Source organism: Engraulis encrasicolus, chromosome 16 (assembly GCF_034702125.1).
Source record: "Engraulis encrasicolus isolate BLACKSEA-1 chromosome 16, IST_EnEncr_1.0, whole genome shotgun sequence".
In the NCBI taxonomy this organism is placed as follows: domain Eukaryota; kingdom Metazoa; phylum Chordata; class Actinopteri; order Clupeiformes; family Engraulidae; genus Engraulis; species Engraulis encrasicolus.
The window spans coordinates 4,120,177-4,143,641 of record NC_085872.1 but is presented as its reverse complement, the minus strand read 5'-3'; positions in this window follow the sequence as shown (position 1 = coordinate 4,143,641).

Genomic DNA, 23,465 nt, shown 5'->3' with positions numbered 1-23,465 from the left:
TTCCCCGTCTCTCTCTCCTCACTCGCTTCCTGTCACCATCTTCACTGTACAATCATAAATAAAGTAAAAAAGACCAAAAAAATAGCTCTAAAAAATGAATGTCACGTACGGTACAAATAATCATTATTAAGCCTAGTTTGGCCTGTATCAAAACACCTCGCCCAAGTTAAACCATAGCGGCTGCTATAGGATGTAGATCTCCCACTTCAACTGCCTGGACCATGTGAAGTGGGAGCTGTAATAATGCAGGTAGGAGAAGTCCCATCTCGAGCTTGGATTGAGTCTGGAGCGCGCCATTAGGGCCTCTGCACACCGGTTCTGACAGCACTGCTGAGTACTATCAGTTCCGACAATTTTGGTTACCACCACACACTGACACAGACATGCAATAAACAATTGAAGAGCATATGCGTTTTTAGATGCGTCCTAGCATCTCTATAAGAGGGCATGTCGGTCTGTCCGTCCGTCTGAAATGCAATTTTTAAATTGGCCAAAACACGATCTTCACCATCATCGGACGCATCTTGGTCCGCCTGTCAGACATGTTAAGTTTCCGAAAATGTCAAAAATGATGGATAAAAAGCAAGCAAGCAATAGGCCTAATTAACAGGACTTACCAAGGAAAGTAGGACTTCATGGAGCAAGCCAACTTAATAAATTAAAGATGCTTTTTAGATATGGATAGTTTAAGCCTATAGTTCTCAGAGAAGCAACAAATAGGAACAGTGGCTAAACGTTAAGGTTTCTAACTTCAATTACTGATATTATGGGGTAAGATGCTGTTATTTGGTTGTTTGGAGTGGTCTATCTGACGAGGAAGAGGGCTGCACAGCTGTGTTGGTAATGAGTTTATTTCCCCTGTACTGCTGGGCCAGCCCTCTCCTGACTCAGAGAAGGTGGTGATGCAGCTGATGCTTAAGAGCTGTGAAGATAAAGGCCATGGAGGTAAGCCGCAGCTTTAGCAGCACTGAGTGCTTTACCAGCCTTATCCGTCTGGACAGCCACACTTCATCTGGCCTTTGATGTGCCAACGCACTGCGGCCCTGGATGACAGATGCAGATAGTCAGAACAAACTTGAGAGTTTGTGAAACCTGCCCTCCAGTTGCTTCCATAGCAGTGTGTTTTCAGGCTATTTGGATCTTTAAACTTTCTCTGGTACACACTTTTTGCTTTTATCGTATTGTGGGTTTTTTTTTTTTTTTTCAAAAATAGGATATGTAGGCATTGATCAGTTTGGGGCAGAATCTGGATGTAACATTAGGTGTTATCAGTGGATGGTTGTTAATGGAGGGTATCAAAAGAGTGCTTGGAGTATTTACTCCAATTATCATCTGTGTGCAGGCAGCAGAAGTTGTTTGTGGCTTTCTGCAAAATAGGCTTGCTGTTGACCCTGTCTCTGATGTAAGCCCCAGACATTCTCACATCAAAGACATGTTACTCTGCTTACTTAGATTTCTATCGGGGAGGAGGAGAGTGACTTTGGGCAGCAATCAATAGAGTTTTTAGCTTTGAAGTCACCCTATGATTCCACATATCGTTAATCACTCGATCATTTGAATTTTCATGATGTACTCTATCGTTTGTGACTGCTCTCACTCTGGAAATTATGTTTTGTGGGTATTTTTGTTACATTTTGCATGTAGGCCTAATGCTCCCGACTGCCTTTCCGAAAATGAAAAATCACAAAATATAGTCAGAATCCACTTAACCATACTCAAAACTACAATCACACACACAGTATGTATGTGTTCACACACACACACACACACACACACACACACACACACACACACACACACACACACACACACACACACACACACAAACGACATCAAAATGAAAAAGTATGTGCAGAATAAACACATGGACGTTGACACACACAGCAACCCCCAACAACTAATGCACACATGGACGCGCACACACACATGTGCACACACACACACACACAAGTACTGCTAATTGGAACTCTAAAATGAGAGCATATGCACAGACACACACACACACACACACACACACACACACACACACACACACACACACACACACACACACAAACACACACGTGTGCACATACGCACATGCATACAAGTGCACACACACACACACACTCTTTTAAATCTAGACCGAGACCCACATTCAATTTACAGTGTGCATACACTAAAGCCTGATGCATAGTCATACTGTGCTGACTTGGGGTACAGCATGGACGTACTGTCTGCGGGTTGTGTATTCCTCATAGTCGTCCTGTGTGCGCATGCAGGAAAGGGCGTGGTGTTTTTTTTTTCCGCTGAGAATTTAATGACGTCAATTCACCTCCGTGACAACAGGGGGCGAACTAACTCATTCAGTTGAGCCCAGTCCCTAGAATGAATCACAAAGCTAACCAGCTGGCTATCTAAAACGTAATATTCCACTAGTAGCCTACTTCTAAAAGTTGGGGCATAATTAGATGGTACAACATCAGTTTCTATTTGGCCAAGTATTACATGAGATTAAATGCAAGACAAACGCCGTTTTAAAAGACAATTGGGAGGGAAAGTGGAAAACAGCGATCCTAGCGGTTACGTTCCAAACACCAGGGTGATCCTATTGAAACTCCCATAGACAAGTTTTTAAAAAAATCCCACAAAGATATGACTTGGAACTATAACACCAGACACATTTTTCAGCGTACACAATAGCATGAACTACTACCTGTGAAAATCTTGAGTCATTTTTTGCCCTTTTAAGAAAAATAGAAATTGTGCCAATCTGGTCGGAAACGGACTACAGCTCCCAGCATGCTGTGCTTCGCGCCTCGTTGACAACACAGAGAAACAAATGAACGCGAACGAACGCAAGTTCTTCACATATCTTCACATTCTTGTAATCCTATGAGTTCCACATTGTCTTCTTATTACACATATATACACGCGATCATTTTGGTATGGTTTTTAAATCTCTAGTAGATATGATGGCTTCTGTGGTGACGATATGGCTCATGTGGGCTTCTAATTTGTGACGGAGTAACCACACATCTCAGTGTTTTCTGGCTATGCTTTTTAAAGAATATTGGCTATGCTAATTACATGGAGTAAACAAGCCACACATGCCAGTCAGTGTAGTTCTGTCAGGCCGAGATTAGCTTTTTCAAAGAATATTAAATCAGCTCAGATCAAGCAGGGCGAAAACTGAACATTTTACCACCTATTCGATTCGCAACACCACATAATATGACTGCCACTACTTCTACTTCGTCGTCAGGGCCGAGATTAATTTTGTGGCAAAGAAAAAAAGCATAAACAAGATTCATTTGTTTTACAGTTCAGGGGTTGGGAAATGCCAGCAAAAAGCGATGAGATTACTTTCCCTCCCTATAGACAGTACATCTAATGGCCATTCACACCTGGGGCTAGTAGTAGCTAGCCAGCTAAATCAGTCATTACAAACTCAAAGCTAGTTGACTAGCCACCTGAAACGTAATTCTACCACTACCAAAGAGGCTTCTTGCTATTAATTTAAAAAGTTGTGGCGTAATTAGACATGAATGATAGCATACAAGATTCTCTCTTTATTCATGTTTACAGTTCAAGTGGTTAAAATGCCAAACAAACGCCGTTTTTAAATACAATAGACAGGCCTATATCTAATGGCCATATTAACAGCTAGCTTAGCAACTGTCAGCCAAACCCATTCAAACACTACAAACATTAGCGAACCCTGTTTTAGAAGCTAGCTGCCACACTACAAATCAACAAAGAGGCTTCTTGCTATTATTAATTAAAAAGTTGTGGCGTAATTAGACATGAATGATAGCATACAAGATTCTCTCTTTATTCATGTTTTACAGTTCAGGTGGTTAAAATGCCAAACAAACGCCGTTTTTAAATACAATACATCTAATGGCATAACAGCTAGCTTAGCAACTGTCAGCCAAACCCATTCAAACTCTACAGGACATTAGCGAACCCTGTTTTAATGAGCTAGCTGCCACACTACAAACGAACAAAGAGGCTTCTTTGCTACTACCACACTACAAACATATCATTTTCATGATGACCTTTTATGGATATTTCTAATTGATTTTTTGGAAGTTGTACTACTGAAATAAAACACAGTTTCTCTTCTCCCTGTCAAGTAAACTCCAGTGATTTCCTGCCAAGTCAACTGCATGGTGTTTTTCCTTTTCCTTCAAACCTCCGCGGTAGGGTAGAAGAATAGAACACCACTGACCTATCAGGGCTGAGTTCCCCCCGGACTGCCGTAAGCGCATTGACCAATCACCGTCTTCAAGCATAGCTCAGCTCACGGACATTTCAGCCTGGGAGAAACATGCGTGCACTGCGGCCAGGGGTCGTTTTGTCGCTGCACAGGGGGGCGTGGTGGCTGCTTTTCTGTGCAGAACCTCCGTGCACGCGCGACTCTGAATCCCCCTTAAGACAAAGACACAGGCACAGACACACTCTCTCTATCTTGCTCGCAGTCTTTGTCTCTGTCGCTCTCTCTGCACACACACACACACACACACACACACACACACACACACACACACACACACACACACACACACACACACACACACACACACACACACACACACACACACACACACACACACACACACACACACCATGGGGGTTCATTGATGTTATATCACCACCTTCAGTAGGCCAACATCAACCATGCTGCCAGTCATCAGAGGGCCAGAAGGCCAGCTGTGGTTCCTTCACACAAACACACCTGTATCTCACGGAGCACGGCCAGAGAACACAGGCAGGATGGCAGGTGGAGATGCCACCGATAGGCCCTCATCTGTGCTGTGGCTTCAAGTAAGCCTTATACAAAACAAAGCCAGACCAAGGACTGCAACAACAGTCATTATATTTTACTCTTAGAGCACAGGGAAGAGGATTGTGCAATGGTATTACTTCATAAACAGGCCTAGAATAATATTGTAACGGTGCACCAAACTCACGATGTGGTTCGTATCATGATTGTTGACCCATGGTCACCCAAACCCTATATGGGAGACAGTTATGCCGGAACACACTGGATAAAAATGTTAAATGTCCACAACATTTACCGGCTTAATAATGTGCTTGTGCATATACTGTATACAGTACACCTGCCAAAAGGGCCCTTTTCACTATGCTCTCGGCTTCTGGTGTTGCTATGCAAGCAATAATAAACTCGGGCAGCAAAGCTTTAGGTTATATATGTAGTAACCCTGGTTCTCTGAGGGAGATGCGGGAGACATATTATTATGGGGAACATCCCTTGTGCGTTCTACTGCGGCGAAAACATCCATCAGGGCCAATGATGGTGCACCACCATGGGTGGTTTGCCCCCAGACCCTCATGCTCAGTGAAATTCCTCTCATGGCAAGAGGCACACCCTAGTTAGATGTCTCCCTCATCTGCACTTTACCAATTTCGTTGTACCAGTATAACGACATTCGAATTCATTCATTCATTCATTCATTCATTCATTCATTCATTCATTCATTCATTCATTCATTCATTCATTCATTCATCTCCCTTACAGACCTGGGTTTATTAAAGTGATACTGTCCCATTTTTGGAAATAAGCTTATTTTACACCTCCCCTTCAGTTAAATAATAGGGTTTTACTGTTCTCCTGCACTTTCAACCGGTCTCTGGGTATGGCAGTGCAAATTTTACCTCCAAGCTAGCAGTTAACCTTGAGTCCTATGAGACCAGCAATGTTAACTGCTAGCTTGGAGGTACATTTTCACTGCCATACCAAGAGAATGGTTGGAAGTATAAGAGAATGGTAAAACCCTATTATTCAACTCAAGGGGAGGTGTAAAATAAGCTTATTTCCAAAAATGGGACAGTATCACTTTAAACGTAACCTAGCATCTCACTATGGTAGTGGTGCGCAAACTGTGGTACGCGTACCACTGGTGGTACTTGAGACACCTCTGGTGGTACTTGGAAGAATTCATTTTTTGTGCATTGATTTGAAGGCCGATCAAGTTGTTGCAGTCGAAAATGTCTCTTTGGTCTCACATTTTGTAATATTAAAGTGTATTAATCTGAAAACATAATGCAGAATAATACTAGGCAAGCAAGAAATGTAAAAACAAACTGGGAGGCCTTTGCTACGATATTCTAATGTTGGTCATCAAGGTGGTACTCGGAGAGCTCAATATTTTCTAGGGTGGTACTTCACACAAAAGGTTTGAGAACCACTGCACTATGGGATATCTAACAACATTTCTATTGCCTTTGCTCTTCGTGAAATCTACTGTCCAGCACTCAGAACCACATGTGCCATGGGGAGAGCAGTGACATGTAGTGACATAAATCTGACAAAAGTCTTGGTGGTAGCTCAGCTGGCTGCCCGACAGATCTCAGACACTTACACGCCGTTGAATAAGGCCCATGATGCAGACATAGCTCTCATGGAGTGTGCTTCAATAAGCACCTGGGGTTCTGCTCCTGAGCCTTGAACGCCATCCATACTGTATACTGAGCAAGACAGTGTGAGAGCCTTTTTTTAGACAGTGCGGACCCTCTGGGGTTAGGAAAGCACACAAACAGTTGGTCTGTTTTATGAAAATCCCGGTCCTGTCCATGTAGACCCAAAGGGCATGGACGGGGCGCAAGCGATTCTGATCACGTTCCACCTCTGAGGAGAACGGAGGAGGGCAAAACTTATGTAACTGGATAGATTCACAACTACACGCATCCGTGACTTTGGGCACAAACACCGGATTGGAGAGCAAAGTGACCATTGTGCCATTTGGGGCAAATTCTGTGCAGGCTGGGTTGACAGACAGTGCATGTAACTCATTCACTCCAGAGCAAGAAGTGGAGTATCATAAAGGAGAGACATTTCAGGTCGACGTCCACTAAGGGTTCATATGGGGCCATGCGTAACGCCTCCAATACCAGGGAAATGTTCCACAGTGGTATGACAGGAGTTAATGCCTATGTGATAGGTAGATATAGCAGCCAGATACACTTTATATAGAAGACCTTATATTGATCCAGCATACAGTTCACTTGTTATCGTACAATGCAAGGTCCATTTATAATCATATCATGATCTAGTGTAGCTCTAGCCCCTTCACAATGACAAGATTAGGGGGTTAGTTTATTGAACTGAGGTTGGTCCTTTCACAGGCCAGACCCACAATGTGATCAACTCTGGCAGAGGATGGAAAAGTTGACTGTATGGGACAGCAAGTGCCACTGAAGAGGAATATACCAGGGCTCTCTGCAGAGTAGTTGCACTGCTATCCCGGTCACAGGGGTACCAGGAGGACAGAATTATGTTTTACTCATACTCTGTGGAGTAGGGGCATCAGGAGACAACGAAGGGAAGGCATAATGTGGCACATTTGGCCATTTTTGCCAGTTGAGCCAGCACGAAAGAGCAAGAAAGCAGCCACACTGAAGGAAAAAAGAGTGAGGGTCTGGGGGCTGACCACCGCGACCCACCAGATGAGTGCCCATGGTGGTGTGCCCTCATTGGTCCTGATGGGTGTTTTTGCAAAAGAGCTTCATCAGTAGAACGTGCAGGGGTGTTCCCCATAATGAGATGTCGACCAAGTTGATCTTCCTCCGGAGTAATTTTTGTCTGATGTTTCATTTACAACCCAACAATATCGTCCTCTCACACATGACTTGGTCAGTGTTCTTTTCAGGTTTGTCAAAGTTGACAACTTTTCTTGACTGCTAACCTCCAATGACGTGAAAAGGGGAAACAGAAGTGTTAACGAAATGCATTTCATTTTCTAATGTCAGGTCTATCTGTATGTGCAATAGATATTATTCATTTATTTATTTATTTCTTTATTTATTTATTTGTTTATTTGTTTATGTATTTATTCATTTATTTATTTATTTCTTTATTTATTTATTTGTTTATTTGTTTATGTATTTATTTATAATTGCAGCAGTATTCTTCAATAAGTTACAACAGTACTGTTTGGATTCAAGAGATAATTATGGAGATGCACAAAGTGCATTTTGGCAGGGCCAACGTGATATAAAAATATACCGTTTTTCGTTACTGTTAGCAACAAACTTTTACATGGGGAATTAAGTAGCATACATTTTGGAATGATATTGCTTTCATACTGTATAGTGCTGTAATTCATGCAGGCTAAAGAAAGAAAGACAGAAAGTTTGACTAAATTAAAAACCAAGGTTACAATGCAAACAAGATTATGGAGATGTATACAATGTCATGGTTCTGTGGAAATGCAAACTGTTGAAACAGAGAAGCATTTCGGCTAAAGCCATGGTGGGGGATCTCCAAAGAAACACTTAAAGATATATACATGACACTTTCTTCCTCTTTGAAGGTTGGGGAAAACCACCTTTCCAAAGTAAAGGGTGGCGTACTTTCAGGATTTGTTCCTTCTATTTGGTAATTGTGCAACAAAAAAAAATCAAAAGGACACACACACATGAACCCCCCACATACAGACATACAGACAAACTCTCAGAGTAATTAGATGGAGGGGGGTTGTTATTCCCCTGTTCTCCTCTTGGTTCTCTTAAAGGGCTGCTCCTAATCTCTTCAGCCCGCCAGGCTTTGTGCTCCCTTGCTACTCTGCTTTTAGAGCCAGCAAAGGAGCGAGCACACAGGACCCCTTCACAATACACACAGCCAGAAAATACACACCCTGTGTGAGAGAGAGAGTAAATAGACGAGTCAATGAGAGAGAGAGAGAGAGAGAGAGCGAGCGAGAGAGCGAGAGCGAGCGAGCACACAGGTGGCTGGCCCAGTTCCAGAAAACTGATATGGAAGCTACCTCTGAATGATTCACACACACACACACACACACACACACACACACACACACACACACACACACACACACACACACACACACACACACACACACACACACACACACACACACACACACACACACACACACACACACACACACACAGAAACTGAGATAATTCCCCCTACCCACATGAAAGAGGCGAGCTGTGGGCAGCGTGCCAGGCCCTGGCTACCTGCAGACAAAAGAGCGTCTCCTCCAGGGGCTGGAGATGCTCATCTCAGACCCAGCATGCTGATGGATGGGCTCGGGCTCAGGCTCGGGCTCGGCACTACGCTCCCATGATGCGTGTGGGGCAGACCAGACGTGTGCCTTCAAGCAGTGTGTCCATGCTCGTGTGTTGTGGTTTGGCTGTAGGCTGTGTGTGTGTGTGTGTGTGTGTGTGTGTGTGTGTGTGTGTGTGTGTGTGTGTGTGTGTGTGTGTGTGTGTGTGTGTGTGTGTGTGTGTGTGTGTGTGTGTGTGTGTGTGTGTGTGTGTGTGCGTGCGTGCGTGCATGCGTGCTGGTAGAGGAACAGACACTTACTCGAAAACAGACACACACACACACATACACGCACACACACATACACACACTCGTGTGTGTTTTCTCTCCCTGTGGGCCACACACCCGTAGCCTACAATTAATCTCTCCGACATCCAGCTTCCCTCCTTAGGGATGGCCTTCTTTTCCCTGTCTGTCATTGATGCTTGTGGCAGGAGGCCCAGTATGTGCAGTGTGGGTATTTACCTCCACTCACTCAGAGGCGGACTTTCCATTAGGCAAACCTAGGCAATTGCCTAAGGCCCCAACCAAATTTGTCCTCCATAGGGGCCCCAGTTGTCACACCAGTCGCGGTAAACACTCAAAAAAAGTAGGCTTGATCTTAATTTGAGACTTATGTGAAGGAATCGAAGATATATAGTATAGCCTATATACAGTATATGAGACAAAACACTAAAATCACCCAAACACAGAATTATATGTCTATATGGTGACTTTTGAGGGCCCCATGTTTATGTTTCGCCAAGGGGCCAAAAATGACTAGATCCGCCCCTGCACACACTGACAGTCAAGCAGATACACTTCTGGGAGAAGAGGCACACACCAGCTCCCTCAGCCATACACCTATCTATTGTTGCACCCAGGAGATAACAGATATTAGAAACTACGCATTTACCTCATAGAAAAGTAATATTCTCTTATGTTTGTTTTAGATCAATGTTGTCCTGGTGTACTCTGGCTGCATATGGTTGTCTACCAGGTTTTCTGGTTTTAATTAGCATTTCAATAAATCAGCATATCCCCCTCCCCCTAAAAACACATTGCTTTGATGTTGATTGACCTTCAAGGTTAAAGTCACAGCCTTGTGTGGTGTTGTGATGATGATGATGATGAGGAGGAGGAGGAGGAGGAGGAGGAGGAGGAGGAGGAGGATTTGAAGATGATGGTGTGTTTACGTGCGTGCGTGCGTGCGTCCGTGTGTGCATGTGTGTGTGCATGTGTGCGTGCTTGCGTGCGTGCGTGTATAGACAAGCCGACAGGGGGGAACAAAGGGGTCACTTGTCCCGGGACCAAGGAGAAGGGGGGCCCAGAACAGGTCCCTCATTATATTGCACATTCAGTATGCATTCGTGTGGCCATGCTCGTGTGTGTGTGTGTGTGTGTGTGTGTGTGTGTGTGTGTGTGTGTGTGTGTGTGTGTGTGTGTGTGTGTGTGTGTGTGTGTGTGTGTGTGTGTGTGTGTGTGTGTGTGTGTGTGTGTACTGGTGAGTGTTTTGGCACGATACTATACAGGGAATCAGTAGACGATAATTTTTAGATAATTTATTTTGCAAGCGGAGGACACTTGCAATAATTGATCTATGTATTTTTATTTGTAATAAACAGAGAGGGTGAGAGAGAAAGAGACAGAGAGAGGGGGGAGGGCGAGAGTGAAGGCGAAGGCGAGGGAAAGGACTGAGAAGTTGTGTGGGAGCTTATCTTCTCCAGTACTGCATTTCTCTTAATTAAAACCCATATCAGTGTCTTTGAAGTTAACAAATCAGTTTGCTTATGTAAAAAGCAGGGCTAAGTTAATAGTACAGAAACTCTGCATGTTTGACTTTTTCCGTTCATTTAATGGGTGCATATTAAGTACAGATGAAGACCCTGTTCTGACATCATGGAGAGATGGACAGAGGGTCAGCAGGGACAGTCCCCATTTTTGAAAAATCCATCTGTACTACAGAGTGATATATACGGATAGCACCAGTCGGTGATTAGTAGGATGTACCAACTCTAGCAATGGTAAAATGTAAAACAAAGACTGCAGCCATTCAATGTATTTTCTTTTAAATATCTTTTGTTTGGTAGTACCCTCAAACAAATATTTGCAGCCCTACCATGCCCTCAGAGTAATGCACTGGGCTGTTACAACGTTGACCTTGGTTTGATTCTGGTTCAGGTCATTTGCAGACCCTTCCCCGTCTATCTCGCTACTCATTTTCTGTCTGTCTGCACTGTCCCATCTCAGACATGGCAAAAAATGCTTGCTTAGAGATGTATCACTTTTTTAAAAGAATTTTAAGAAGTGTGGTGAAGAATCTTTATTGTTTCAAATATGCCTCCACTTGAATTATTAGTGTGCTATTTATGTCATATATTAGCTAGTTAACATAAGGTCATGCCACTCTCAATGGGTCATGCTGATGATATCTCTAGAAGATCTTTGAGTGACCATTTGTCCTGGTCAGCATGGGGGAGTAGATCCCTGGGGGTGTGGGGGACCAGTATCACAAAAACATGAATTGTCCCAGCCTCAATTAAAAAAACACTACCGATGGCAGGGGATGTTCCTGTGCAGCTCAATCTGGTAGTATTTGACTTTATTCAACTACAGTGTATAGGCGTTAAGGCTTTCAAGATGGCCAACTTTCAGCATGAGGAAATGTTTAACGTGAGAATGTGGCTAAAAAATAATTTTGAAAGAAAAATAGTTGTTCAAATCAAGAATATTATCACAGATGAAGCAATGTATTGGAACAACCTCCCATTTTTTTTTTTCATAAAATGCACGTTTTGTTAAAAACCAAAGTTTGAGAGAAGCGTAAAGACATTTGGCATGCCTACTTTACCACCTGCATTCTGTTCTCCACTCAACTGTCATTCGCCTGAATTCAGCCCGAAAAGATTGGCACGCTTATTTAACCAGCTGCATCTCATTCTCCGCTCTGTCGTCATTCTGTGAAATTTTAGCACACTGAAATATGTAATGCCCCTTAATTACTCTCCGCTCACCTGTCTCCAGTCAGAAATGTTCTTTCTCGCTCGCACCCACCACCTCCCCTTTCGCCTCCCTTCCGCCACTGTTCGATCTATTCGTCAGGTGTCTTGCCCTAGCTTCCTTCCAGTTCACCTAGCTCCATTGCTCTCCAACCATCATCTGCCAGGGGTGTACGCTCAGAGTTCGCACATGAGTGATTCTATGATTCGACTGCGCTTTTAAGTCCATGGATTTTATTTGCCAATTCCACTATTAACTGCATTTGATGATGTTTTGGACATTAGCACACATTTATCATTCATATAATACAGAAAGTGTAGACATGGCATTATTTCCCTCAGCAAGAATGAATATTTAATACTGGTTTTGAGCGTTTTCATGCCGTCCTGTTCTCCAAATGTCAGATTCAGTCTTCATATTAGCATGTAAAGAAACTTGTTTTGCCCAAGACGATTGCAAATGTTGATTCACAGTAATCATCACAATATGACAAAACTGTCAGAAAAACCACTGTGCTTTCCATTATACATGAAAGTTGCCATTTTGTGTGTGTCTACAAAAACTGTGTTAACCGTGTCACCGTCTGAAACCCCCTCCATAAATCAGTAATGGTTTGGTCTTAGGCCATACGAATAACATCATGTGATGTCATAACCTCTTTGGCAGGATATGGGAAGACATTTTGGTAAGTTTTGAGCTCCATCCTTCCATAATTTAATCCATTCTTTTTCATGTTCTCATAGCGGGAAAATTGCCTGTCAACTGTGTTATCAACATATTCATAAGAATCTGAATTAGAAATCACATGTAGAAAAACACAGATAAAGCATACAAATACACGAATTGATTAAGATGTTGTGGTGGAACTTCTGAGGTCCTCAGTTAGCACAACACCATAAAAATGACTAAAATGTCAAGCCGTGTCACCGTTAATGGTGTTAGCTATGACAGTTGAGGAGGAGTATGTTTTTGCCAATTTATCTCCATATTGACAGACAAACAAACAAAATAATTTGTGTTCTAGGGAGATGGGTTTGTCTGCTCTGTTTTTTTGTCCTAAAAAAGTGATGACTTGTTCCCCTGCACTGTTGACCGAAACACAGTTGAGTAACACGGTTGACTGTTTTGAAAGTGTTTTTGTGCTATTAATCCCTTATGTGTTGGAAAAATCCTATGAACAGACACTAGGGATTATCTCTGGAGAAGGACGTCTTGTGTAAGGAGGGTGACTAAATTCAAATCAGACGTTACAGGGATTTATAATGAAAAATGTGTCAGTCTGTATCACAGTGAATCATAAAATCCTACTTATGAAGCTCAACAATCACATTTTCTATATCAGTTGCACAAATTAATGACAACATTATTGTTAAGGGACATAAGCACTTTCAAACGTATATTGTTCCAACTCTGTAGTATTTTTTATATATGTTTGAAATGACATAGTATTTGTCTATAACACTGTTGACAAAATAATCAAGCAAATGTTCACTTTCATTAGAGTTTTTATCAAATGATTTAAGATTAAGTTTGGCAATTTGTTTGTTTGGAAACTTAAATATATACATGATGTAAACATCTAGGTCATTTAGTTGGAAAAAAATACTGATAATTGACATTTTGCTTTTGCCAAAAGCACAGTCGAATCGTAGAATCACTCACATATCTGCGGGCGCAGATACTGCCCAAGCTCCCAGTGGTGGCCCGTACTCCCGAGCTCGAGAATGTTAGCTGCAAATACATTTCTCGGCCGTGGCAGTAACTCAGCACCACGGCCAGTGATCTTGCTCAATACGCCACGTAATCTATCACAGCTTTTTGAGTGTAGCGGTCCCTGCGGACGCTGTGAAGCACTTTGATGATCAGTCTACCGCGTGGACAGCACGATCACAAGAAGTTCGTTATCCACTTAAAGTCCACTTTTGTCCATTTAAAGTTAAAAAATATGTATGTTTTTGTATGAAATGGTGTAAAGAAATCCCACACACTGTCCATTCCACCAACAAACTCTACCTTTACCTGAAGAAGGTCGGATCACTGAAACGTTGTATTGAAGTTTGTTCGTGGAATGGACAGTGTGTGGGATTTCTTTACACTTCAATGACAACCCCACTGGGATAACATCCTACGCACCTGCCCAACTACAGAGGTGTGCAAAAGCGTCTTTGTTGAACTGTTTTGTATGAAATGGAAGTATATGCCCTCCATAATTATTGGCACCCCTGGTTGAGATGTGTTTTTTAGCTTCCAATTATTTAATTTTTTTTCTAAATAATATGGGACCTTAATGGAAAAAAAGAGAAAAATCCAACCTTCAATACAAGTGCATTTATTCAGTGGGGAAAAAATCCCACATAAAGAAATAATTATTTGACATCAAATAATGTGTGTCACAATTATTAGCACCCCTGGTGTTAATATTTTGTACAACCCCCTTTTGCCAACAAAACAGCACCTAATCTTCTCCTATAATGTTTCACAAGATGGGAAAAGACAGAAAGAGGGATCTTCAGCCATTCCTCTTTGCAGAATCTCTCTAAATCATCCAGAGACCTGGGTCCTCTGTACTCTCCTCTTCAGCTCACCCCACAGGTTCTCAATGGGGTTGAGGTCAGGGGACTGAGATGGCCATGGGAGGAGCTTGATTTTGTGTCTGGTGAACCATTTCTGTGTAGATTTGGCCATATGTTTAGGGTTATTGTCTTGCTGAAAGACCCAGTGACGACCCAGCTTCAGCTTTCGGGCAGAGGGCAACAGCTTTTGATTTAAAATGTCCTGGTATTTCAAAGCATTCATGATGCCATGCACCCTAACAAGGTTCTCAGGGCCTTTGGAAGCGAAACAGCCCCACAGCATCACTGACCCACCCCCATACTTCACAGTGGGTATGAGGTGCTTTTTCCAGCATGCGCATCTTTCGTGGTACGCCAGACCCACTTAGAGTGTTTGTTGCCAAAAAGCTCAATCTTGGTCTCATCTGACCAAAGCACACGGTCCCAGTTTGAAGCCCCAATACCGCTTGGCGAACTCCAGACGCTTGCGTTTATGATTGTGAGTGAGGAAAGGTTTTCTCCGTGCATGCCTCCCAAACAGCTTGTTGGCGTGTAGACAGCGCCTGATGGTTGATTTGGAGACTTGGTGACCTCAGGATGCTACGATTTGTTGTAATTCTGTAACAGTGAGCTTTGGAGATATTTTGATTTCTCTTACCATCCTCCTCACTGTGCGTGGTGACAAAATAAACTTGGGTCCTCGTCCAGGCTTGTTTACCACTGTTCCAGTTGTTTTGAACTTCTTAATTATTCCTCTCACAATAGATATGGGCAGCTGCAGTTGAGTGGCAATCTTCTTGTAGCCTCTGCCTGACCTGTGAAGGTCGACGCACATCTGCCTCACTTGTATGCTGTGTTCCTTTGTCTTTCCCATGTTTAAGAGTGGATAAGAGAAATGTCCTCGGTGTCACGTCATATATTTATACCCCAGGGAAACAGGAAGTGATGAATTACTAATTAAATGTTCCTACATACTCTGGTAAACTTTGTAAACTACTGTAGAAATGACAGAAATGCTTCAATTATATTTATTTCCTGGGAATTCTTAAGGGTGCCAATAATTGTGGAACAGGTGATTTAATGAAAAATAATTATTTTTTAGTCAGGGATTTTTTTATTTTCCTACAATTCATTTGAGTTGAAGGTTACATTTTCCTAAAATTTTCAGTGTGACAGTATTCTTCTGCAATAAACACTGAATTTATTTTAAGGCTTTTAACACATCTCAACCAGGGGTGCCAATAATTATGGAGGGCACTGGGAATATGCTATATATGAATAGGGCCTACATACATATACAGAGAGAGAGAGAGAGAGAGATGCAGCATTCTGTTTATGAGAGCTGAATCAGTCTAGTTCACCATTTGCCATCGTATAATGAATTGGTTATTTTTTGGTTATATACATTTCAACCCTGTATATCTCATTTAAGTTCACCTTTTCAGACATGTTTTGATCACAGCAATGACCACTGTTGGCCTCCGATGGGGTATTCGAAACTACTATTCCTTTGGTACTTCATTTTTTTCATGCATTACACTTCAGAATTCCACAAATATCCTATAAAGTGTCTTAACCCTATCCAGACTGGGCTCGTTTGACACCCCCCATAACTTATGAGTGGATAGCGATTAAAAATAGCACCCTGGACAGTATTTGTATTTAGCTGGGCCATGAGGATTTTTTGCTCATTTTTGTTTGTATCATTTCTCACTTCTTCTCATGGTCTCACTTCGTTACTTGAAGAGCATCTCTTTCCTTCTCTCTTCATTTCTCTGAGTGTACTGCCTTATAGATGGCTTGAAAGCTTCCTTTCAGTCCTCAGGTTTTCTCTCAACATTCTCCCCATTGTTTCCCGTCTTCAAAGTCCGCCCCCTCACTCACCCCCACCCCACTCAGCCACCACCACCAGCAGCAGCACCACCACCACCATCTCTGCACTGCTGTCACCATCCCCTCAGCCCACCAGGACCTTGACACTTCAGTCAGATTGCAAACCCTCGATAGCATTTTATTCTGCTGCGTTGTTGATTTCTTTACTGTCTCTAGTTGACTGAACTTCAGAGGGCCAGGCTTGGCTGAGAGACACCTTGATGTCACCAGCGATAGATGTGCGCTGAGGGACTAGCAGAGAGGGGAACGTGCTGTGCTGCTGGTAAAACTTTCATGTGATAGACAGCCTAGAAAGATGGATAAAATAGGCAAGGATGTACATACGAGAATGAATATTTGGCATTGCTCACCACCCATTGTCTTGATGTGACTGAATAGCAATGCTGGAAGAAGTATAGGCTATGTTTAGGAAATGTACACTTGCTATAAGAGCTACACAGGAGAGGGAGAAGTTGTTTGTGCATATGTTTACTAGGATACCTCCGGTGGGCGACAGGGTTTTTTAAGACATGTTTTTGGTAGGCAAACCATCTGTAAAGTGCACCTAAGAGGAAATGAGCTCAGTTTAGAAGAAATGCTTTCAGGTGTCATTGGGCTGAGGTCTTCAAGAGAAGTCCCATACCTCTCCGTCATAGAGGCACTCTCCTGGATGATGTCCACATACACCCCCTCGCATGCACGCACACACGCACACACACGCACACGCACACGCACACACACACGCACACACACGCACACGCACACGCACACGCACACGCGAACACACTCGCATTCACACAGACTACCTTGGCTCCTGCATCTAGGCATCAGTGTAATTGCACATCATTACCATCTGACAATGCACCAGATAAGAGCCCAGGCTCCATAATGGAATTGAATGGTATATGGCACACTAGAGCGTGTGCACCTCCAGAAGAGAATGGGGACCGGGGAGCCACTGAAGAATATTGCGCATTGAGATGAAGTGGAGATTTCCTGCCCATAATACCAGTGTGGCCGAGGGGGAGAGAAGCAAGATCATTGGCTGCAATGTGGAGCTGCCTCTGTGTTTTTGTTTTGTTTTCGCTGAAGTGGGGTTGGGATGGGGGGTCGCCTCCGCACTTCAAAAGAATTTGTAACAAACCTAATTCATCTGAAGCGTAGGATGAGCTGGTAAGAAAGATGAAAGATGAAAGTCTGTTGGCATGGCAACTGAAAGCACATCAGTGTCTCGTGGTGCACAAAAGGCCTTCCTGCAGTAGTGCACTGCTCTCTGTCGTGAAAGGTTCTGCCAAGGGGTTTCAAGTAGCATCATGGCCTTGTCAAGAAAATGACTCAATTGTCAAGAAAATTACGGAGTACTCAGAGTACGCAGATCAATCTCAACTTATTTTGTGCATTACAAGGCCTATGCTTATTAACCATCTTCATTTACTTGGCTTTTCACTGTTTTCATAAAAGCATTACAGAGAACATTATGTCCCATTGTAAACTTAATGCAATTTAATTAGAGTCCAACATAATTTGCATAGTTTGTTAGTTATACCCACCATGTAAGTTGTACACTGCCTGTACATGATTTCAAACCTGGGGTGTATTTCTCAAAGACGTAGTTGCTAACTACTGTACATTAGCTACTTTGTTGTTTGCAATGCAATTTTCCATTGGCAACCCAAGTTACTAACTGGCTGACAACTACGCTTTTGAGAAACGCACCCCTGCCTACCTCCAGTGTACTAGCTCCCTCCATTTCCCTTGATCACAGGCGAACGCTGTAAGAGTTAATTGGAATCTGTGATGTCTGTGAGGGGAATTCCACATCTCATGGGTGCGAAGGGAAGGCATCCTCTAACTTGTAGGACACAAAGGAAGGTATGTGTATTCACATGCTATGCACACACACGCACATGCTATGCACACACACACACACACACACACACACACACACACACACACACACACACACACACACACACACACACACACACACACACACACACACACACACACACACACACACACACACACACACACACACACACACACACACACACACACACACACACACAATATCAAGTATTAATATGTGCCCCTGTTGTTTCCAAAATGTTCTTTACTTACTATATTTAAAGGGACACTGTGCAGGAAATGGTCAAAAAAGGTACTGCAACTGCTCATTGAAACTGGGCTGCCTATATTGCCAAATTTGATCTTTACATGAAAGTGTACTAAGTAATTAACAAATATTTTCTAGTATGGCCCAAGTACAGTCATTTTTGCAGCTAAAAATGGCTATTTTTGGACATTGAAAATGGCGGACCATGGAGAAGATCCCTCTTTTCATGTATGAAAAGTGTAATTTTTCCAGTCATAATGAATACTTAGAATTTGATGATGGTGGTAAGTATTCATGAAAAAGGTAACATTAGTGAATGGGCAGCATGAATTCTGGAAATAAACAACTGAAAATATCACACAGTGTCCCTTTAAGCCAAAGTATTCTTCCCACATGACATTTATTGACACAGTACAGTCACTAATATTGACTTGATTACTTTTTTACATTGTTTCCTCAACACAAGCTGGTAGATATGTTCTGTAGATATAGGCAAGTCAGCCATGGCATCATAAAAATATAGAGAAACACGACATAAATTAATCTGTATGAAAAAATATGTTCTTGGCATGAATATACAAATTCAAGATGTCTAAAACAGTATCAGAATTGTAGTTCAAAATTTAAGGGCTAAAAAAATATTTCAGGACAGGTAAACTGCCTGACACACGTTTATTTTCATGTTCTTTCCTTTTTCAGTGCCTGTGAAAGAGTTTGATCTCAGAGCATATCCAGCAGTGTCACTAGCGCACAACTGAGTCTCCTAGCTTCAAAGGGCAACACTGACATGTTTTAAAAGAACAATGAAAAATTTATTTCAGACACAGGGATAAAAATATAAATGAAATCAGTGGAGAGAAAGAAAATAACTGCACATGTCATACCTGACAGTGAATAACAACAAAAAAGGAAACAAAAACAAAACCTTTCAGCACAACTCTTACAGTTTTAGCTTTCTTCGTTTCTTTGAAAACCAGGTGTTTACAACATCCTCTTCCTTAGTAGACTATAACAGCAATGCACCCAGAATGTGATCAAACCCTGCAATGTTTTGATGGTTCAAAATGTCTTAGTCTTGCTGCCACCACTTTCAAGACAGCTTGTGACAGGGCCAACAGACTGACAGATGCTTTCAGGTTTAAAAACAGACATCCCAAATTAGACCAAAGAAGAGTCATACAGCTAAGATGGGTATATTTCTGTATATGCCAGAACAATAGGCATGGGTAGTGGGGGCAGTGGTCTACATATGGTGATGCACAGCAGAGAAAGGCACAAGATGGAGATTCTGCCATACACGTTGCTCTAATGGAGCACATACGATGTGCACTTTATATGCTTTTTGGGAGATGTTTGTTATTTTTAAAGAGCACACACTCAATGAGAGTACACATGCATACTCAAAAAACTTTTCTCTCCTGTGGAGTAATTGTGCAAAACACAAGAGTTCTTTAACTTTGCTGGATTCCTTGTAAACACTTGGGGAAAACTCTTGCTTGCCAAGTTCACTCTGGGTGATGGTGGAGACCTCTTTCTTCTCCCCCCAATTAAAAACTTTTAGGAGACTGCAGCTCGTTATGGTGCCATAATCTTCAGATTAGCAGGCTGTGTGACACCATCTTGCCGAGTGGAGGAGCATCAATACATCCCTGAAGGCTTCCAGTGGCAGAGCCAGTGATGAGTCGTCCTCAAAAAGCACGGATCAATTAAACTGTCCCAATCAGATGAAATATGTCCCTTTCGCTTGGAGCAACAACAGTCGCAACACTCTCTGTGTTCTGTTTGCATTCTCCCCCCAATGTTGACGTGAGTAATGGCTTCATAGGAGAAGTGCTGGAGGGTGTTCAGCTCTGTACATGAAGAGAAGTCTTTGGCGGCTTCACCCAATGAGTACACATGGATACAGGATGCTGAGACTGGGGTTGGATGGGGGAGTGGGGGGAAGCATCAGTGCATGGTAAACCAAAACAAACACAGCCTATTCTTCTGCGGCATTTGAAATGGGACAAGTTAATCTGCTTCTCTTAAGAGGGCTCAGTGATGAACCAAGAGTGCCAACAGAGGAGCAGTAACAGGTCAGAATGACGAGGACCTCCCTCACCAAACTTCAGAAGGAGAGCCTGGCTCACTCCACTTATCCGATAAGTATCTTGAGGACTTGGGGACTTTAGCGGATTATTTCCATCATATTTCCCCTCTACCTCCACAGCACTTGTCCTCTCCCCTCTCCATTGCTGAAGAGATTGAGTGGGATCTTCATAAGATTTAGTCCTTTGGGAATTCCATTGGAAATGCCCAGATTGCATCCAGGGCGTATTTGATGGTTGACTTGAGTTTTGGATGGGACCTTCAGGATTATCACCAACAACTGGGATGTGTTGACTTTGCTCTCTTTCAGGCAAAGCCTTGCAACAGCGATGCACCATGATGCTACCCAATGCCCCAAAAACCCTGAGCAAGTGCACCTCATAGGACTATGGAGCTGGAGCTGTCTCTACAGCTCAGGGGGGTTTCCAAGCACTATAACATAGCACGTCAAGCACCCTGACACAAAGGCATCTCTCTCTCTCTCTCTCTCTGTCTCTCTGTCTCTCTCTCTCTCTCTCTCTCTCTCTCTCTCTCTCTCTCTCTCTCTCTCTCTCTCTCTCTCTCTCTCTCTCTCTCTCTCTCTCTCTCTGTCTTTCTCTCTCTCTCTCTCTCTCTCTCTCTCTCTGTCTTTATATCTCTCTCTCTCTCTCTCTCTTTATCTCTATCTCTCTCTCCTTCATTCACATCATCAGACTCTCGAGCTCTGTGGGTGTCGGAGCAGAGGGCCCGCCAGCACATGTTGAAAGGCAGGGCCAGCGCGCTTTAATGTGGCTCCAGCTTCAGTCAGGGCCCTAATGAGGTGCTCTGGAGCGTGGACCCAGTGGCTCCCATCTTGGCGGGGGAGCCTTGCAAAGCCGCATGACCCCCGGGGACTTAGTGAAAGCAGAGAAATAACCAGCCCAACCTCTGACGCCCCTTGAAAACAAACACACGTGCACATGCACGCGCACATGCACCACTTAGATGCACGCAGACACGCAGACACGCACACACGCACGCACACACACACACACACACACAGACACACACACACACAGACACACACACACACACACACACACACACACACACACACACACACACACACACACACACACACACACACACACACACACACACACACACACACACACACACACACACACAGAGCTGTCCTGTGCTGGCACCTTGTGTTAGGTAAGGCATCGGGTCCACTAACACCACGCCACCCGCCCCTCCCTATTCCCGTCCTCATACTCCAACTTGCACCCTGGGCCCTGGTCCAGGCGCTACCTCACCGTCTGTCAATGCACCAGGGAGGGCTGCATCTGCAGTGTCCCCCTCGGGGCATGCTTAATGTCCCATAGGTGGAGAGGTGCCTTGGAAAGACACCAGCTCCTCTGATGCTCATCCCAAACTGCAGACAAGACGAGACTCCACAGCAGGGGAAAGGAGCATGTGGTGTGTGTGAGGTCTAACCTTTTCACCCAGTGCATGAGACTAATGCTTTATTACATTTAATAATGGCTGCGGTCCTTCTTTTAAAATGCTAGGTGCTATTTTCGCTGCAAGGGCAGTGGTTACGTGTCTGTTTTATTAGGGTTTAAGGATGGAACTTGTTCTGAGCAATGACATGCTCTTAGTTTTAATTGGTTACCATAACAGTAGACGTTACACCACTACATGGTTACTAGCCTATATGAAGACATATAATATAGAGCATACAATACCACAACACGCACACACGCACGCACACGCACACGCACACAGGCACACACAAACACATGCAAGCACACAGCCCAACCTTGATATATTTGTGGGGCCCTTGTGGGGCCCCTCCTATCTTTGTGGGGGCCTTCCTTTCATATTAACCCATTTTTTGGGAAAAGGTGCCCTCTGCCTATTAAAACCTAAATATCTCAGCCTCCGAAGCACAAAGAAACACGAAATAAGTTGAATTTAAACGTTTGGACCCTCGTTTTGCATGTGTTCGTTCAGCTCTTAAATACCCACATTAAAAAATGATCCACAAATCTCAAGAGCCTGAATGCAGCGTCGCCTGAATGTCGCTCCAGGCCAAAATGGGTTAAAGGATAACTCCAGCCAATTTCAACATGCAGTTGTAATGCTCACACTACCCTGGAGGACTTTTTTTTAGCCTTTTCCGAGATCCTGGTCATTGTAATGGGGGCAGGTGTTTGTTTACATTTCAAAAAACATCTTTATTCATTATTTATTCCCAAGAACGTCCAAAAGGTTATGCAACATTACAGTTTTTCTCAATTGGTTTTGTACATTTCTCACAACAGAATAATGATTCTCAAAAGTCTTTGTTCAATTGTGACTTCCTGGTGTTACCTGTGCACATGGTCAAATCAGTTTCTCATTGTTTTCGGCATATAGCAAATACTCTCGTCGACCAAGCCATGGCTGTGTACAATTCTCAGTGATTTCGTACATTATCAATTGCTTTTGTCATATCACTCAAAAAGCTTTGTCACTGAATGCATGAAACTATCTCAATCTTACCTGATCAATGTAATATAAAGCCGAATTTACAAAATTTACCATCCAATCTAAACAACATTTCACTTCAGAAAAGATCCTCAAGAGTGTACTATTCAATTGACAACATGAGAAATTGATTTGACTAGCTTGTCCATACACTATGACACAATGACTAACCATTCTGCTGGCGCTGCTACGTTCATTGACAAAAAAAAACTTGATTTTGAAAGACAAATAAGGGTTTTGAGCAACTCGGTTTTGCAGGTTATCCACAGTGTTTTTCCATTTGTTAAAGCTG